This window comes from Canis aureus, chromosome 33 (assembly GCF_053574225.1).
Source record: "Canis aureus isolate CA01 chromosome 33, VMU_Caureus_v.1.0, whole genome shotgun sequence".
NCBI lineage: Eukaryota > Metazoa > Chordata > Mammalia > Carnivora > Canidae > Canis > Canis aureus.
This window is the reverse complement of record NC_135643.1, coordinates 18,427,466-18,446,003: the sequence shown is the minus strand read 5'-3', so window position 1 is coordinate 18,446,003 and position 18,538 is coordinate 18,427,466. Positions and strand designations below refer to the sequence as shown.

The 18,538-nt window shown below is 36.9% G+C and overlaps 1 protein-coding gene and 1 non-coding gene across 3 annotated transcripts in view; both read left to right on the top strand.

Moving 5' to 3' along the window:
- Window positions 1-18,538, top strand: part of UNC5C (unc-5 netrin receptor C) — a 351,448-nt gene that overhangs the window by 172,820 nt on the left and 160,090 nt on the right. The window lies entirely within an intron of this gene.
- LOC144304405 (U4 spliceosomal RNA) lies at window positions 15,967-16,111 on the top strand. Its single transcript, XR_013371319.1, has one exon. It is a non-coding gene; the product is annotated as a U4 spliceosomal RNA (small nuclear RNA).

Genomic DNA, 18,538 nt, shown 5'->3' with positions numbered 1-18,538 from the left:
AATATGTAAAGATGTCAACTCTATATTATTGAAACCATAAATTAATTGACAAATGTTAGGCATAGTCAGTCCCCTGAGTGTATTCCTTCTTTTTCTGTCCACCTCTACCAACACTTGTTAAATTTTTATTAGAAAAACAAGTCTATCAAAATACTGTGCCTTTGGCATTTTGTTCCCAAGAATATGACTCTTCTATTTATAATTGAGACTTCAGGTAAATAATTCTGAGAGAAAAAGGCAGAGACTATGTAATTAAATATCCTAGCTTGGTTCTTCTTGAAATTTACAGGAATTAGTAATTAGAAAAAGAATTATTCCTTAAAACTAGAGAATGTGTTGATATATGAATATGAAATATAGATACTCACATGAGGTGCTAAAGTCAACGTTTACATAAACTGCCATTCCACTTCTCAATCTATCAGCAAGATGAACATTTAGAAAGGTGAGTTGTATTAGCTATTTTCCCTTTTTCAGACATATAAGCAACCTTATTCACCCTTTATTTTTTTATTTTTTAAAGATTTTATTTATTTATTCATGAGAGAGAGGCAGATACATAGGCAGAGGGAGAAGCAGGCTCCATGAAGGGAGCCCGATATGGGACTCAATCCTGGGACTCCAGGACCATGCCCTGAGCTGAAGGCAGATGCTCAACCACTAAGCCACCCAGGTGTCCCCCTTATTAACCCTATAAAAGGAAGTGCTGAACTTGATGGACGTCCAGGAGGCAACCATTTTGTATAACTCAGTCCTTTTATGTTTCCAGTTGAAAGTCTGTGCTTGTAAATGGTGTTATTAAATGGTATGTTTTAATGAAGTTTCATTATTTCATATACCAATGGCTCTCTTCGAGGAATCCTTCAAGGCACATTATATTACTACAGTGTTACAAGGCAATATAGAGGCCTGTCCCTCCTTATATGAGCCATGCAAGAGCATGCTGCATTAGAGCCCTAGAGCTACAAGCACTTTTTTTTTTCCCAAGGGCCAAATACAGGGAGTTTACAGGGTGAAAGCAGACTTTCTATATCAGTGGAGGTGTCAGGAAAAGTTCACAAGGACAGTGAGCATCAGATTTGGTGTTACTACCTCAGCAAAATGAGCACTCTCTGTGTCTTTTGCACAAGGAATTGGTGACAGTGCCATGTGCTAAGATGAAGTGTTGAGGCCAGATATGACTGTGTTACTTACACAGTGAAGGTTCCTGAGAAAACTGATAGAACAACGCCACTTTATAGGTTCACCAAACCGAAGTTTCAGATGCCCCTGTAGTACGTGTGCAAACAACCTAAGCAACACGGATCCAAGTAGCATCTCTTGGTTTAACATCATGGAGGCTCATTTTCTTTCCTTTTTGCTATGGAGAGTGTAGCGGACAGAACAGACAGTAGCAGAAGTGCAACACCTTTTCAATATCCTTCACGACCTCAGAGCCATGCCATATATGATAATTACACAGATAGTGTAAAGACTGAGACAAAACTATAGCTTTCCTTCCACAGACTGCCTGCCTAGTCATAAAATGAATGCCCACATTGAACTGCTTGTTCTTTTGAATTACATACTTTTTTGAGCTACCTGGTGATTATTTTATTCATATAATTATTCATGTAGTGCTTTTCTTATAATGCCTTTGTCCTACTGTGATAAAAATGTAAAACTGCGTGCAGTAATTGCATGCAGTCACCCACAATGGGCGGTGTAGTTTGCTACTTTTGCAACTCCTGAAGAATGAAAAGCACAAATCAAGCTGCCAAACATAAGTGAGCAAAAGAAGGTTAACAGAACAAAACAGCAATTAGCTGAAAATGAGAACAGTTAAACCCTCCTTTTCATGGAGGCCCTGGAGTCCACCCTAACTTTGCTTGCAAAAGCCAGCGACAGAAAACCAGGTCATAAGCCCCAGTGTGGCCAAGAATATGCAGCTTTTTCTTGGCAGCATATTGGTAAAGAGGAACTCTGAAAACCAGAAATCACATGCTCAGGGTAAACCAAAAACCAAGCAATTGCAGTCTCATCAACTCTGATGCAAGCAAATGCAAGCTCTCTTTCTATATAGTGTTGTCCAAATAAAACAAACAAACAAACAAACAAACAAACAAACAAATCTGACCACATATGAAATTTTAAATTTTTAGTAGCTATGTTAAAAAATAAAAACAGGGTACCTAGGTAGCTCTAATGGTTGAGTGTCTACCTTCAGCTCCTGTTTCAGGTCATGATCTCCTGGTCCTGGAATGGAGCCCTGTGTCAAGTTCCCTGCTCAGCAGGCAATCTGTGTCTCTCTCTCCTTCAGCCCCACCCCCCACTTGTGTGCTCTCTCTCTCTCATAAATAAATAAATAAATAAATAAATAAATAAATAAATAAATATCTTTAAAAAAACAAATAAATGAAAAGAAAAAATAAAAAGAAACAAGTAAAATTAACTTTAATAATCGTATAATCTAGTATATCCAAAGTAGAATTATCAGAACATGTGTTAAGTCTTAAAACGTTTTAATGAGACATTTTACCCTTCTTTGTATGAGGTCTTTAAAATCCAATGTGGATTTTACAATTACACCACATCTCAGTTCGATTTAGCCATGTGTTAAGTGCTCAGTAGCCATATGTGGCTAGTGGCCAATGCATGTTCAATTCTAGACTAAACCTTTCTTACTGATAGAAAGGATTTCAAATGGATGCTCATTAGCTCTATCCTAACCTTAAAGCTGTGTCCTGTATCATCTTGTAGCCTGCAAATAAACAAATGTCAAGACTATTCTGGAAATCAAAAAAATGACATAATACTCTTGGAAGGACTTTTTTAAAAAATCAGACTTACAAAAAACAGCCTTATATATACTTACCATTCTACTTGTTTTCTTTCTCTACAGTACCATCCTCATTTCCTCTTACACCTGCTGCTCCAGTTGAAACTTTGTTTTGTTTAATCTATTTAGATTTTTGCTATTTAATACATAACCCCAGCTACACTGAATGATCAAGGACTTATAATATTGCTAGTACAACTGAAGAATTGAATTCCTCATTTCATTTAACATTCATTAATTTACATTTAAAACTGATACTTGAGTCAGTTACTAGAAAATATTTAAATACATATGAAATGTTTTGGAAGCTTGACTTTACCCATAGCTATTGAACTATATATACATTTTATAAAAACCAAATTCAAATCAAGTAATTCCAGTGCAAATTTAGCTTTTAGTTTAAGATCACTAAATTATAAATAAATACATTGGATTTCATAGGCTTAGTACAAAAAAATAGAATGTGGAATATCAGTAAATTTTTATGTTGAGTGTATGTTATAGTGACAACATTTTTAACATATTGGGTTAGATAAAATACGTTGTTAAATTTAATCCCATTTGTTTCTTTTTACTTGTAATGTGGCTACTAGAAGATTTTAAATTGCCTAGGTGGTTTGCATTATATTTGTGTTGGGTAGTTCTGGCTTAGATCCTTACACTTATCTGGGCTTTGGAAATGTCTCAGACACCTGGTTTAGAGAATAATGGCTGAGAATTGAACACATTCCTAAGACCTACAAATCATAACTGGTTTACAGGTGGCCCTTGGAAAAGTCAAAGGGTTTAATAAAGTGCATCATAAATAAACATTAGCAGTCATCAGAACTGGGCTGCTTTTCAACGGATTGCTCTATGAAATGTTCTTGCCTGTTTTTTTTTTTTATTTCATGTATTTGTATTTTAAGTCAATTCATAATTCTTACCAATGCCATAAAGTGACCTAAAATGTAGTAAGTCTATAATTTGTAAAGAGTTTTGAAATTGACAGTTTTATAAAAAAGATACTATAAAAACACAAGTTATTCTACTTAGATTCCATGGGTATAGGGAGAAAAACATAGACTTATTATCTTATTGAATTTGCTTTTCCAAATACCTCACTGTTCAATTGAACTACTCAGTTATGATACATTATAATTTCATACATCTCAGGTAACTAGATTTAATGTTATCTTAGACGTCAAAATGTTTTTAAATCATGAAAGGGGTATTCATATACTATGCTGAACAGGCTGTCAGCACACCAGAAGCTAATTTAGACTGTGTCTGGGTTATTTTCATGGGCTCTAATGTTTCTGTGAAAGCATCTATTCACTGAACCATATCTGTCTTTCATCAGAATGAATTTGTCAGCCATTTCTGAGATGATAATGTAAAATAATTTTCTGAATATACTATTTGTATTCTATTCTAACATAATCTAAAAAGTTCTCCTTAGACAGAAGCTGGTCAATTCAAAAAGAATTTCTTAAACACCTACAACGAGCTATAAATATGATAGGCCATATAATCTATTTTCCTGAAACAACTGAAATCTACATGAATCACCCAGATTAACCTATCTGAAAAATTTAAAATCAGAACAAAGAAAGATAAATTAGTATAATAAAAAATAATGTTCAAACATCTGGAAATAATCAGGAAAACTTAATCCTAATATATTCCAGGAGGAACCAATAAGGTTTGTGAGGAGAGGAGATAAAAATTTAAAAGATAAGTATAGATATTTAATTTGTAGAATGTTAAAAAAATCTACCATCTAAATTCAAATAAAGTGGCACAAGGTACAGTGTTAAAAAGGATAGAAGTAAGAACCCCAGTTTCTAGTTCTGACCTACCATTGGTCAAGGTATAATTTGGGGATATGTCATTCAGTTTTCTGAGCCTCAGTCTTACTGTATGTAAAACGGAGATTAATAAAATCTTTCCTGCCTAATCTGCAAGGTCTCAGTGAAGATACATGAGATAGGTTTTCTGAACTTTAAATGACTAGTCAAATGAAAGACATTAATATGAACTTAACTTCCTGAATTCCTTTGAAGTCTTGTAACTTTTCTCTGCTTTCTTCAGCTGGTTATAGACCTGATATCATTGCAAATTATACTTGCACACAAATAGAAATGTTTTGGCATAAACTGCCCCACACAGAAAAGTTATTATTATTTCAAAATAACAAACTCAGTGCTCAGCCCGGCTGTTTAATGTGACAAAGATAAGTTTAATAATTAAAACTACATAGTTAGGTTCAACTAGACTTAGTCAGATGATCACGGAGGGTATTAATATGGAAGTCCTTTGCAAATTATTTTATAATTAGGTTTCTGTCTAGCATTTTATATTAACAAAGGTCATACCAGTATTAGCTTCTTGTTACATTTTCAATGAATTGTATGACTGATTTAGCATTTTATTTTTTATTTCAGTGGGAGATTTTAGACTATAAAGCAATTTTGCAAGACTTAAAAGAATCAGGGGATAGGGAACTAGGATTTTAATTATGTTGTCTTTGGTTGGGCACTCAGTTTAGATTCCTCAAGAGGTTTAAGATAAAAGGAGATAATGAGTCATCTCTTATAACAAATTTTGGGTCAGATGTAATCTGAAAGTTGATTAGTGTTTTCAACATCATTTATTTTCTTAATTTAAAACAATGCTTACCTTGACTTCATTTCTTAAAAGTTATAAACTCGTCCTTTCTCTTTTGAAAAGTAGGTAATTCCAGGTCTATTTTGTGACAGGACCAGATAGCAGGTTTGTAATACCTTTGCTCCATGATATTCTGCAGAACCCAATTTTATTTCTTTTCAGTATATGTGCTGCCGAAGCGAGCACTTTTATTTCTTTTCAAATAAAACAAATATTTCTGTTATCACTTACAATGTGGGTATATATATATATACCCTGCTTCTCGGACTTTAGATTAGAGAGATTCCAGGGAAGAGTTACTTGGATAAAAGTTAAAAGTTAAATCCTGGATAACAAGGAAGCTATTGCTCTGTAGATGAGTGCCAGAGCTCAGATCTCTAGAAACGACCAGTTATCCCAGGCAGCCTGGGTCTTGTTATCCCACTTGCCTTTTATGTTGTTTATTCTGAATAACTTTTCATAGGCATTGATATTTAGGGTATGTGTAGTTTTAAGTCTGTGTATGTTAGAAATTGATCTGTTTGAAAAGATCACTTGGCATTCCAGCATATATTTGAGTATTGAGAAGAACACTTTTAAATATGGTATGAGCCATTAAAAGTGGCATTAGGGAATAAAATCTTTAAATGGTATTATAAAATAAAATTTTCAATGAGGATGTGGTTATAAAAGCAAAATGGGGTACTATTTTTGCTAGAAAATTAGAAGAATAAATTATACATATATTAATTGTTTGGTTTATACCGTGGTGTGCTTGATATAGAATTTGGCAATGCTTAGAAAAATACATAAGCCACGATGAATAAATCACTGAGGAAGTTGATAGGGCAGGAAAATTATCAAAGCAATGATGATAACGAACTTATGATAATGCTGTCATGTCTATTCAGTGTGTACTCAACGCCAGGCACTGTTGTAAACACTTTTCATGTAGAAACCCATTTAATCCCTCAAAGTAGCAGTTGTTGGAACAGCTTCCAGAGGAAGAAAAAGCACTAAGATACACGTCCCAAGTCACAAAGATAAGAAGGAGGCAGAACCCACGTTTGAAACCTGCCACCTGGCTTCCAAGCCTAGGCTCTATGTCACTGGGCTCCACTCCTTCTCTGTAAAGCCAGCATGTAGAATAACATGGTCTTTACAGGGCACCACAAATTTGGTTCTAAGCCTTTCAGCAGCTAAACCAGAGCTGCAAATACAGTCATAGTGTCTCTAGGTTAAGAAAAGCAATCATCCGAGGGAATTAAAACATGAAATACTTGATAGACGTACTTGAAACTGCCTCACTGCACTACATACTGAATCATACTGAGACTTAAATTATGCCCCTATATCAATAATGCAGTATAACTCTCGAAAGTATCCACACCTCTGAACATCAGCAAATTAATAAGAGCCAGGTAAGCACAATTGTACTTTGCCAGCTCAGCTGAGAGCCAAACCTTTCAGCCTCCAGACACTTGGTATTTTGTGACTTGCAGGCCAGAGGGTACTTCAGGAAGTTTAGGCCTGCAGCAGAAAGTCAGATGGGTCATTTTGTTTTTTTTTTTTTTTTTTTAGATTTTTTTTTAAATTCATTTATTCATGAAAGACACAGAGGAGAGAGAGAGACAGAGACACAGGCAGAGGGAGAAGTAGGCCCCACGCAGTGAGCCCGATGCGGGACCCGATCCCAGGACCCCAGGACCACCACGCCCCAGGCCGAAAGCAGGCGCCAAACCACCGGGCCACCCAGGGATTCCCCGAGATGGGTCATTTTGAACATGCAGCCAAGTTAGAGGCAGGTCTTAATATGTTGATATATACGGATGTGCATGTGTATGGACTTGGCATCACAGCCCTTACTGAAAGAGTTTGGTCAGAAGAATGAGCTTCAATAGCTAAATAAAGTAAAGCAATCAGCCCATACCCAGGGGGTGAGGCTGTCTTGTCCTGTGAAGGAGAGGACTCCAGGACTGAGGCATCAGGCAAGCTTACTTAGAGTGGCCAGGGAAGCTGTCACTGTTATTTCCCCCAGAAAAGAAAAGCAGCATCTCCCTGAAGGTCTCTCAGATTTATGGTGGTGGTTGTTGTTGTTGGTGGTATTTTAACTAAACAATGAACTACTTTGGCACTGCTTCAGAGGGGGCATTATATCAAAAGACTATTTTTTTTTCTCTTTTTTGTAACAGAGAACAAGAAAAGCAAAACCTCTTTTATTCAGTGCATATTAATCACTATCAAAACATGCAGCTGTTGTATTAATTTGGATACTAATTTACTTATAGTTTGATTTTTCCACTTAAAATGAAGTATTATCGCTGAGGCAACAGCGTGAAAGTATGTTGTTGTAAACGACCTTTGAGTCATAAAAGCTCCACTGGTTTTGCCAAATAATTAATCTGATGTTCAATGAATCTCCCACTGCCCAGAGACCTTTGTAGTTCTGAGATGCAACATTTTATGTTTACAGATGCTTGATGTAGTGGTGCCCCTGCCAGCTGATCGCTAACAAATGATAGCATAGCCAAGGAAGACCAGTGAGATTTGCATCTGGTTTGTGTAATGGTAAACCTGCGGTGCCAGCTGTCTATCACAAACTCTCTTTAAAAACTCAAATATAGTGGCCAATCATCAGTTCATTTAAAAATGCAACAGCCAAGGACTATTATGAATATTGAAAATGGTTGTTGGTGCAAGTGTTGGGCTGGCCCCAGTGTGCCAGCTGACGGAGGTACAGTTGAGCTAGGGTTTCTGTGTATTACTACAGAGGATGACATTTACATAAGCTGTGTGATGTGAGTGGCGCTCTCTAGAGTTGTGTGACATAGCTCTGCATTTTATACATAGTCCACAGGTTTTTACCTGTTTTCACAGTAGTCTGCTATCACTTAATACCTGTTTGTGTCTCTCTACTTGCCGATGAACTCCTCCAGAACTAGTTGTATTTTCTAGTTTTTCATGTTGTCAAATTGTGGCAGAGGGCCCATGGCCTGGGAAACTTGTTTTAAGCTTCTTCATTTAGTCAAATAAAAGTGAAAATATATTTTGTAAAATATACTTCGTAAATATATTTTGTAAAGAATTTTAGCTTTTGTGTTTAAATACATAGGAACTTTTTTTTTTTTTTTTTAACCTAAGAACTTTTTACAAGTATTATTCTTATTGGTAGGTCAGCTCAGTCTTCACACTGTAATAGTTAAGAATCTTCCGGAGCGAAGTGAAAGAAGACCAAATCAAACATGGCTTAATGTTGAAAGAAAAAACTGAATTTAGTGTTCACATAACAGACATCCCAGAGTCAGATCCATCTAACTTCAGTCCAGATCCACTGTCCCGAAAGATGATCTCAGGACATACCTGCTACGTCTCTCGCGTGCTGCCTTCCTCTGTGTGGCTTCACTCAGGTTTGCTTTTTCCTTCCCACTTCAAGATGGCCACTAGCAGTGCCATACTGGCAGATGGTCCTTTCAGTGATCATCTCCTTTCTGTACAGCAAAATCCCAGATTCCACTTCCATGATACTTGGCCATGTGCTTACCTGGGACCAGTAATAGTGGTCTCAGGATTGGAATCTTTGATGGGCTGGAGGGGAAGTGAATGGGAACCATATGGCCTGAGAGTGTAGGAGATGTTTCTGTCACAAGACAAGAGGAAATGAATGATGAGCAAAGAAAAACGTGTTTCCACGACAGTATCTTCCATTTAACAGGTGATGAAACTAAGGCTCAGAGATGATATTGTCTTGATGATGTGGGTCTGCTGGTACTGAATCCAGGATAGTGCATACGATCACTTATGCAGTCCTTCCTGTAACGTATCAGGTTAATAGGTAATCAGTAGTCAGAACTTCTTTTCAGATCCATAGCATCATACTCTGAGAATACAAAATCCTGGAAGCATGAGTCTTTTTTTCCTTGAAATTCAACTTGATTTCCCAATTTATGGAAAAGGCGACTTAATTTTCCTGACAGATCTTATGAGTGGAAGGTTTTCCTTAAGTATGGGCAGTGATTTCAAGAGAAACAACCAAGTTCAGATAGCTTCCTCGTTTCTCTGTTCTCCTGACTATTTAGAGGATTTTATTTTCTGTGATCTGGTGTGGTTCTGGTTTAGGCACTTTGGCCTGAAGGACGTGCGTGTGTTCTAGAGAATCGCGGGCAGGAGATCTGACCACAGCCCACGTTACCTTGGAGACATTTTCATAAATACTGTATGATTCTGCATCCACATTTGCACAAAACAATGTATTGTTGATGACCACATTTATGTCAGTTTAGGTTTATGTACTTTTTGATTCACTTTTTGTAGCATTCAGTCCGGAAGGTTGGAAAAGGATAATGATTTCACAAGAACTTGAGTTGAACCCGTACAGAGGAAGAGGGAGTTACGGGTCTGCCTTGAAATCAACGTGCTTATTTAAGTAGATTTAAAGAAAAACAGAGCATGAAAACAACAAATCAGCCTGACTTATCTAAGAGGAGTGGATAAAATAGTCCCTGCAGGAGGAAACCTGTAACCCAATCCAGTAGTTTATCACATCTTCATGAAACCTTGAAATAGCTCTATGAATTTATATTGTTTCCAAAAGCTATGTGAGCCGTGCTGTCTTGCCCTGCCCCACTGTGAACCCTGAAATCAATCCATTGCTCGCTCAAAGTTTGGGAAAACGATATGCTGCTAATGTCAATGAACTGGCTGCATTCTCAGAATGGTTTTTCACTCCCCAGTTTACTGAAGTGGAAGACAGAGAGAATATGCCTTCCTGAAAATAACCACATGTGCTCAAAGACTGAGATTTTCCAGGCATGAGTGCATTTCTGATAAAACACCTCCTTAACACGAGGAAACCTTGTTATTCTTCCTTTCCACAAATCGTTTGCCTCCTTTATATTTGTAAAGATTGTCAACTCTTATTTCTTTTTTGGAGGTTTGATAAAACAGAGGCCTTGGAGAAAAGAAAATGGATACGGTTCAAAGAAATCCATCTCCTGTAACAAGAAAAGACAGAGCTATAGCTCCTCAGTGCCCCTCAGCTCTGTCCTACCTTTCCACAAATAACCCTCCTTGGCCTCAGTTTACATTCATTCTTAGTCATTATTTATATTATAGATACTCTGTAGAAGCACTTTATAGGGGGACAAAATGCAACTGAAGTTATTTCTGGCTCAAGAATAAAAGCTAGAAGTTATTGCATTTTGCAGTGGAGTTGCACTAGTTATCTTTCAGTATTTTCCTTACATCTTTTTACACATTGTCTTAATTTGTTATTACTTATTTGACAATAATTTTAACAGTGCTAATATCTCATTCGGTGTTGCAGTTAGCAATTTCCAAATTGCTCACACATATTTTATGCCTATTGTGTTTTATTATTCCTCTCCATATGGTGGACAATGATCTGCTAAGTCTGTTTCCTTTAACTTGGACAGTAGCTTTTCCAGGTGATTTAAACCAGTTATTATGAATATGTGGGTTGAATAAATTAGAAAGCAAACCAAATAAAAAAGCAATAAGAACATATCATTTAATCTCTTAAAAGATGCAGCGTGTGTACAATTATATTAAAAGGTAGCATTTATATAGTTCCCATTTTGACCTTTAAGTACTAAATTGATGTTGGTTCTCCCTGAGAAGCTTCACAGAGCTTCTTCATCAGATGATTCTTCATCCTTCTTCATCAGATGATTCTCTAAGTCTGTTTTGAATGTTAGTCAAAGGAAATTACTGCTACTTGGGGGCTGTGTGAACTTTGGACAAGCTAGTTGACTTTTGCTTTTCCATCTTCACAGTGATGGAGATAACAGCATTACCCATGGTGCGTGAGACCTATAGGAAGGAATAAATCTAAAGTACTTAGTGGGGTACCTGGCCTTTGTAAGTGCTTTAGAAGTATTTGTTATTTTTGTAGTTGTCTTGATGTTGTCACTAACAGTACCATAAGAGAATCATGGACAGTGATTTGGTAAATCAAAGCTTTCACATTATTCAAGGCAGCATCACTTAAAAAGCACAGTCTTACCAAACCAGTAGTACCTAGATTCCTTTCCCAGCTTTTCCATTTATCAGATGGATGGTCTTGGGAAACACACTCAAACTTTCAAAACCCAAGTTTTGGTCCATGAAAAATATAAGGAGGGGCACCTGGGTGGCTCAGTGCTTGAGGATCTGCCTTTGGCTCAGGTTGTCATCCTGGGGTCCTGGGATCATGTTTTACATCGGGTTCCTTGCAGGGAGCCTGCTTCTCCCTCTGCTTATGTCTCTGCCTCTCTCTGTGTGTCTCTCATGAACAAAAAAATTTTAAGAAAGAAAAGCATAAGAACTTTATTATAAAAGTTGCATCCATAGGGTAGATAAAAAATGAGATGGCAATATGATATCATTAAATAATTTTTAAAATAGTTTCATAAATAAAACCTCCTTCACATCTTCTTAGACTGAGTCTCTGGCTTTGAGCAAGTAATGGTGGAGCCCATCATTAAATCTCATTCAATCTTTTGCCCTAGAGTTTGAGTACCCTGGATCAACAGCAGATGGTATGTGGCTGATCTTTACATTTTTAAATAAAATAAAAAGTAATATTTCCTGTTAATTTTAAAATGTAGAAGAAGGTTTAAATTGGCAACGTGACAAGTTTTAATTTGATCTTAGCAGAGAAAATACCTTAGTAGTGCTGTATTTCCAGTTTTATCTCCTTATTTCCTTTGATCTTCGTTTTTGTTTTCTTCTAAATACGTAACATTATTAATAGTGCTGCTTAACTCTGAGGACTGACATAATTCGAAAAACAAACTTATTGGGAATAAGTTCAGCTACACTAGTTGGTTAATCCTTTTCCATTTTTGTCAAAGAATTCATTTATAGACCCCAACAAAAGTACTTCCAAATATAATAGTACTTTTCTTTTTTTTTTTTTTTTTTAGTTTAGCTGTCTTTAAATGAGACCAGAGTCTTTGGAATTTGTTGTTTACTTGTAAACTTCTAACAGTGTTGAAGCATTTGTCATATTTCAAGATGTAGTCGTAGTCTTTATCTGAAACATCAAGGTAGACCTAGGTCGTGAAAGAGTTTTTATTTTATAAAAATAGCTTACCTCTTTCAACTGCATGTAAAGATGGCAGGCTAGGCTAAAGTGACAAAGAATGCCTTAAGGGGAACTTTGAATGAATAACTTTGAAGGAAAACTATTTTCACCGAAGACTTGTCCAGATTTAATTAGTTACGGGGGTTAGAGGCAGAGAGAAAAGGCCAGGAGCCTAAGGGGATTTTAGGAGTAAAGTGTCAAGGAGAAGTGAGGTCTCACATGGAGAAGGAAGTGTTGCTACTTTAAAGTTTAATAATTTTGTAACCCAGTGTCAAGTATTGTGATTTCCAGTGGCAGTGGAGGTGAAAATGTGAAACATTAACCAACCCTGTACCTTGCTGGAGGTGATTCATACCCTGTCTTCTATAGTATACTGGGTATATGCTCTTTCAAAACAGTAAATTTTGGAAGAATGCCATTTGCTCCATCAAAAGCTATAAAAAGTGGGGATATTGGTTCATAAACAGTACCCTCGCACAATAAGTGAATTAATCATTTGCGGCAAAGTCATGAAATGTGAATTTATATCTCATGTGAATTTATGTCACATATAATTTTTAAAAAGACCCACACATGGATCCAGAATTCAATAACCAGAACTAAAGATAACAATGATATTAATAAAGATTGTGATGCTTGTTTGTTCCTGTTTTAAACATGTGCAGAAATTTTGGTGTCATGCAAACATTATTAAAACCATAAATGTGCAGGGGTTGTTAGTTGTTAATGTTTCTATTTTTAACATTGGATGTTAGCTTATCCTAAACATTGTAGGACAGTGATTGGAACATAGTAGGCATATGATAACACCAACTTTGGCAAGTGATGGATCAAGTGAGCCAGAGAATTTACTATGAAAAGCGGTAGTCAGCACAAAATATATGCATACATATTTCCTTTTATATTTTATTCCTATATCTGTATCCACACATATTTGCACATACATAAATAACCACATAGAGAAAGGTCCAGAACAAAACACAGTTGGTAGAATTGGGGAGTGGGAGGAAGCTTGAGGAGTGAATTTCCATTTCTGTTTCTTTATTATAGAATTTTAGCAACTAGAACAAATAAAATTTAAAATGTGCAATTTTTATAAATAATAACATCAAAAAGGCAATAGTCTATGGGGTAGCTCAAAAATAAGAAGATAAAATAAATTATCAGGTGAATTAGAAGGGAGTATTGAAATGGTGCTACAGAACTTACATAATCAGAAAATACATACCAGAGCCATGAAATCTTGAGATTGGTGTGGGATGTCTACTCCTGCCACATAATAGTCATGAAATATCAGACAAGTCACTCAGACTGTCTGGGCCTCAGCTTCCTCTTCTATAAAATGAGACAGTTGAACCAAAATTCTATGTAGATATTTAACTATGCAACAAATGACTTCTCTACAGCCATAATCAGTACTCACCCATGGTGTCCCCACCCCCCAGTTCTCATACAGCCATCCAGGCAGGGAGACAGAGCACAAAGAAATAAAACAATTCTCTGAGTATTTCTCCCCACCATCAAATTCCTGGCCCCTCTCCCACAGTCCCAAGCACAGTCATGATGGAAGCATAGACTTCTTGACTAGAGGACTTCTAGAGAGCTCTCACATTTTCAAATCTCTGCTCTTTATGTGTATGGTGTACTCACACCATGGATTTTTGTTCACACAGACTTACTTATCAACCTGTCTGCCTAGCTACACTTTAAAAAGCAGTGGATCATTGGGAAAGTGACCAGGACCAGCACCGAGGTCCCAACTCACAGCCGTGTTCCTTTTACCACCTCTTGCTGACTCCTCTAAATCAGTCCCTGAAAGCAAACCTATTTTGAGAAGTGGTAAGGTGCATGGTGTTGGCATAATGGGATATTATTAATGAGAAAGTACAGTCTGAATTTTGTTTATAAATTTTGCCCAAATTTTTATTTTTTTAAGATTTTATTTATTTATTCATGATAGAAAGAGAGAGAGAGAGAGAGAGAAAAGCAGAGGCAGGCGGAGGGAGAAGCAGACTCCATGCAGGGAGCCCGATGTGGGATTCGATCCCGGGTCCCCAGGATCACACCCTGGGCTGTAGGCAGCGCTAAACCGCTGCGCCACCGGGACTGCCCAAGAATGAGGACTCTTAAGAGGACAGTAATACAACAACTAAAGTTTTATTTTTCACAAAGTAGGAAAATGAAGAGTATTCACTTCTGCATTTGAAAAAAAATCTAGAAACTTACAGTATTAGGGATTTATCTATCTTTTCATCAGTTTACTCAACAAATGCCATGTTTTGGTCCTGCCATGTACCAAATATGGCTGGGTGCTACAGATTCATGAATTGATTACACGTCACTTTATTTATTATTTTATTTTATTTATTTTTTATTTTTATTTATTCATGAGAGACACACAGAGAGAGAAAGAGAGGCAGAGACACAGGCAGAGGGAGAAGCAAGCTCCATGCAGGGAGCCCGATGTGGGACTTGATCCCGGGACTCCAGGATCATGCCCTGGGCTGAAGGCAGTGCTAAACCGCTGAGCCACTCAGGCTGCCCACGTAACTGTATTTAAATAGACTCTCTGGGGATCCCTGGGTGGCACAGCGGTTTAGCGCCTGCCTTTGGCCCAGGGCGCGATCTTGGAGACCCGGGATCGAATCCCACGTCGGGCTCCCGGTGCATGGAGCCTGCTTCTCCCTCTGCCTATGTCTCTGCCTCTCTCTCTCTCTCTCTCTCTGTGTGTGTGTGTGATGACTATCATAAATAAATAAAAATTTAAAAAAATAAAATAAAATAAAAATAAAAATAAATAGACTCTCTGTGTAGTGGAGTGCAGAAAAGGTCAAGTGAAATGCAATGAAATAGCAAGTCATATTGTGCAATGTTAATACAGAGAGAAGGCAACAAACCCATGCTGAACGAGTCTTGAATAACTTCATGGAGGGGTTAAAACTTACAATGAACTTGGAAAGAAGAGTAGGAACAGGCTTGGTAAAGGCACAGGCCAGAAAGGATACTTCTGGAAGATTAGAAGTGTTCGAGTGTATTTAGGAAAATGAGAGTAGCTCAATATCCACAACAGCAGTATAACAAAAAACAATACAAATAGTTATCATATGTGAAGATCTATCTGTGGTCAGCTCCCTGCTGAACCATTCCTATTGCCTTATTTCATGTACCCCACACACTATCACCACATTGTTTTGCCTACCCATTTTATAGACATGGAAACTGAGATTAGGTGAAATCTCAAAAGTCATACACATAGTAAAAAGTGGTGCTGAGACTCAAATCCAAGTCTGTGGGATCCCAAAGTCTATTTTCATAGCAATTACCCAATTCATAGTTATGAGAACACAAAGTCTGTGTTCTCACCTAGACACAGAAAGCCCTGCACCCATTTATTCAGAAAGTATATATTCAGTTCCAAAAATTATAACAAGTACCAGGATTTGCACAGTGGTGGTATTGTAACCAATGTGGTTTATCTGAGGCGTGATTATTGCTAATTGAAAACTTTTCCCTATAATAAGCACCAACTATTCAAAGATGAATATGAGCCAGTTAGTTCGCTATAAAACTATTATAAAATGCAGTGTTAGAAGTATTTGTAAGGCCCTAACAAATATGAATGTAGGACTAGGGGAGAAATAGGCTCTAGGCTGGCAGAGGCAGGAATGGCAGAGAAAACTTCCTGGAAGAAATGATGCCTGAGCTGGAGCTTAGAAGCTGAAGAGGTGGCGGTAAAAAAGGAGAGGAGGGTCAGTGAAGAGAAAGTGTAGAAACTGCATGTTGTGTCCAGAGGACAGTAGATGGTATGTATTGCTGGAATGTAGAGAGGTCAAGGAATGGAGTGGTAAGAAAGGAAGGTGGGACGGTAGGCACACGTTAGATCATGGAGGAGCTTTTATATCATATTGATGAGTTTGCATTTATCTTATAGGAAATGAGGTTTGGGATTTTAAGCAGAGAAGTGGCTTAGATCTTGCTTTAGTCAAGAAGCAAAGGATACCGACTATGAGGCTTTGAAAGTGTTCTGGCAAGAAATGATGATGGCAGTGGAATCAGAGAAAAAGAAGCAGATTCAAGAAACTTGTAGGCCATAAAACTAGTAGGATTGTTGATTGTTTTTATGTTGGAAATGAGAAAAAGGAAAAAGTCAGACAACTCTTATTTGTGTAGCTTGGGGGAATCCTAGGAAAGATCAAGATTTTATAACTTTAAAGTTTCCTATATTCATGAAATCCATTATGGATATATGGAGTACTATATATTTCGGGTGTATTAATAATTATTTCACTAGATTTAAGGGATAATTTCTTCATTCCAAAGACACTAAGAGTTTCTAATAGCATGTGGAATCTGAGATTATAGTTTTTTAATGGTTACATTCTAAAAACTAAATTGTGTGTTCTCATTACAGATCAATATTATTTTTAAGTCTTAATTTTATGGCTGAACATTGTATGCATATTGCCATAGATTTTATTTTCATAGTTTCCAACATTTTTAATTTATTTTTTTTTCTTAATCTGGTGACATTTGTCTCCTTTGCTGTTTCTTCCTAGCACTCAGATATGTTCAGTTTCCTTTACATGTGGATTTTGAAATTCCTGGAAGCTGGGTTATGGATGTTTAGTTTTTTCATTCTGTCATTTTTCACATACTTGAAAATTTCCATCAAGGGGCAGCCCCAGTGGCGCAGCGGTTTAGCGCCACCTGTGGTCCGGGGCGTGATCCTGGAGACCTGGGATGATGGAGTCCTGCCTCGGGCTCCCTGTATAGAGCCCACTTCTCCCTCTGACTGTGTCTCTGCTCTCTCTCTCTCTGTGTGTCTCTATTAATAAATAAATAAGAAAAATCTTTAAAAAAAAGAAAATTCCCATCGAAGTTAAAAAAATATAGATTTTTTTGATAAGTGTAAATATATAGACATATATTCAAGATAATTTGAATTATCATAATACTTTACTATGGAGAAGTAATTCATATTTTTCATAGTTCTTGTAGCTAATAATCAATTTTAGATGTGTTCACTTCAATTGAGGAAAAATTTTAGAAGCTACTAGATATATGATGCAGCTGGACAACAGTAAGGAATATAAAAATGACTGGGACTCTCAAATTGCATTAAAGGATTTTGACAATTGAACAATAAGAAACAGTTATCTCTGGGAGGATTAGAAGTAGATTTTCAATGGCATTGAGATAGGCAGTGAAGAGTCAATATGAAATAAGACATCATGTGCACAGCAACATATGCATGTGGGAAAACATTTACAAAGCTACCTTAGTGTGGAATATAGAATCACCAACTTTAGCTTTGGTGGAATGGTGGTAAATGAACTGAAAACTGAGTAAATTTTTGGCCTTGTTCTGTTGAACACAAAGTTTCCAGCAGAAGTTGTTATGATTCCGCCTTCCATTTAGATATGGGATAGCTGGAATTGAGAAAGAAAGTCAGGAGCAAGTCTGCAGCAAAGCAAGTCAGTAGTGTAACTCTTGTAATAATCCATTTACAAGTGGTATGGACTTCACTTTAAGCAGTGGCAATGAAAAGGAGAATAGAGTTTGATGGTGAGAGAGACAATATGGAGTTGATATTCTTTGTACACGTAGATGAATTGGACCTGACGGGGAGGCAGTACTCCAAGCATCTGACTGTGAGAATGATATTACAATCAGAAAAAAAGGAGTTTAGTCAGAAAGAGAAGCTAGTTTTAGAAGGAAGATATTCATCTGATGTTGATGCTAAGGATAGTGTTGAACAAAATAAAGTATTCCAATCCCATAAAGCTTTGAGTTTTGTGGGAGGGAAAAAGAAAAGAGGCAACTAACTTAGCAAACAAGCTGATTTGAGAGTGATAGATGATAAAGAGAAATCAAATAGAATGATGTGTTCTTGAAGAAACACATCAAGAGATTGAGATTGGGTAACCAGGAATCTCCTTGTGCAGGAGACGTGTTGAGCTGAAGCCTAAATGGCAAGAAGAAGAGAGATATTTTCTAGAGGAATGAAG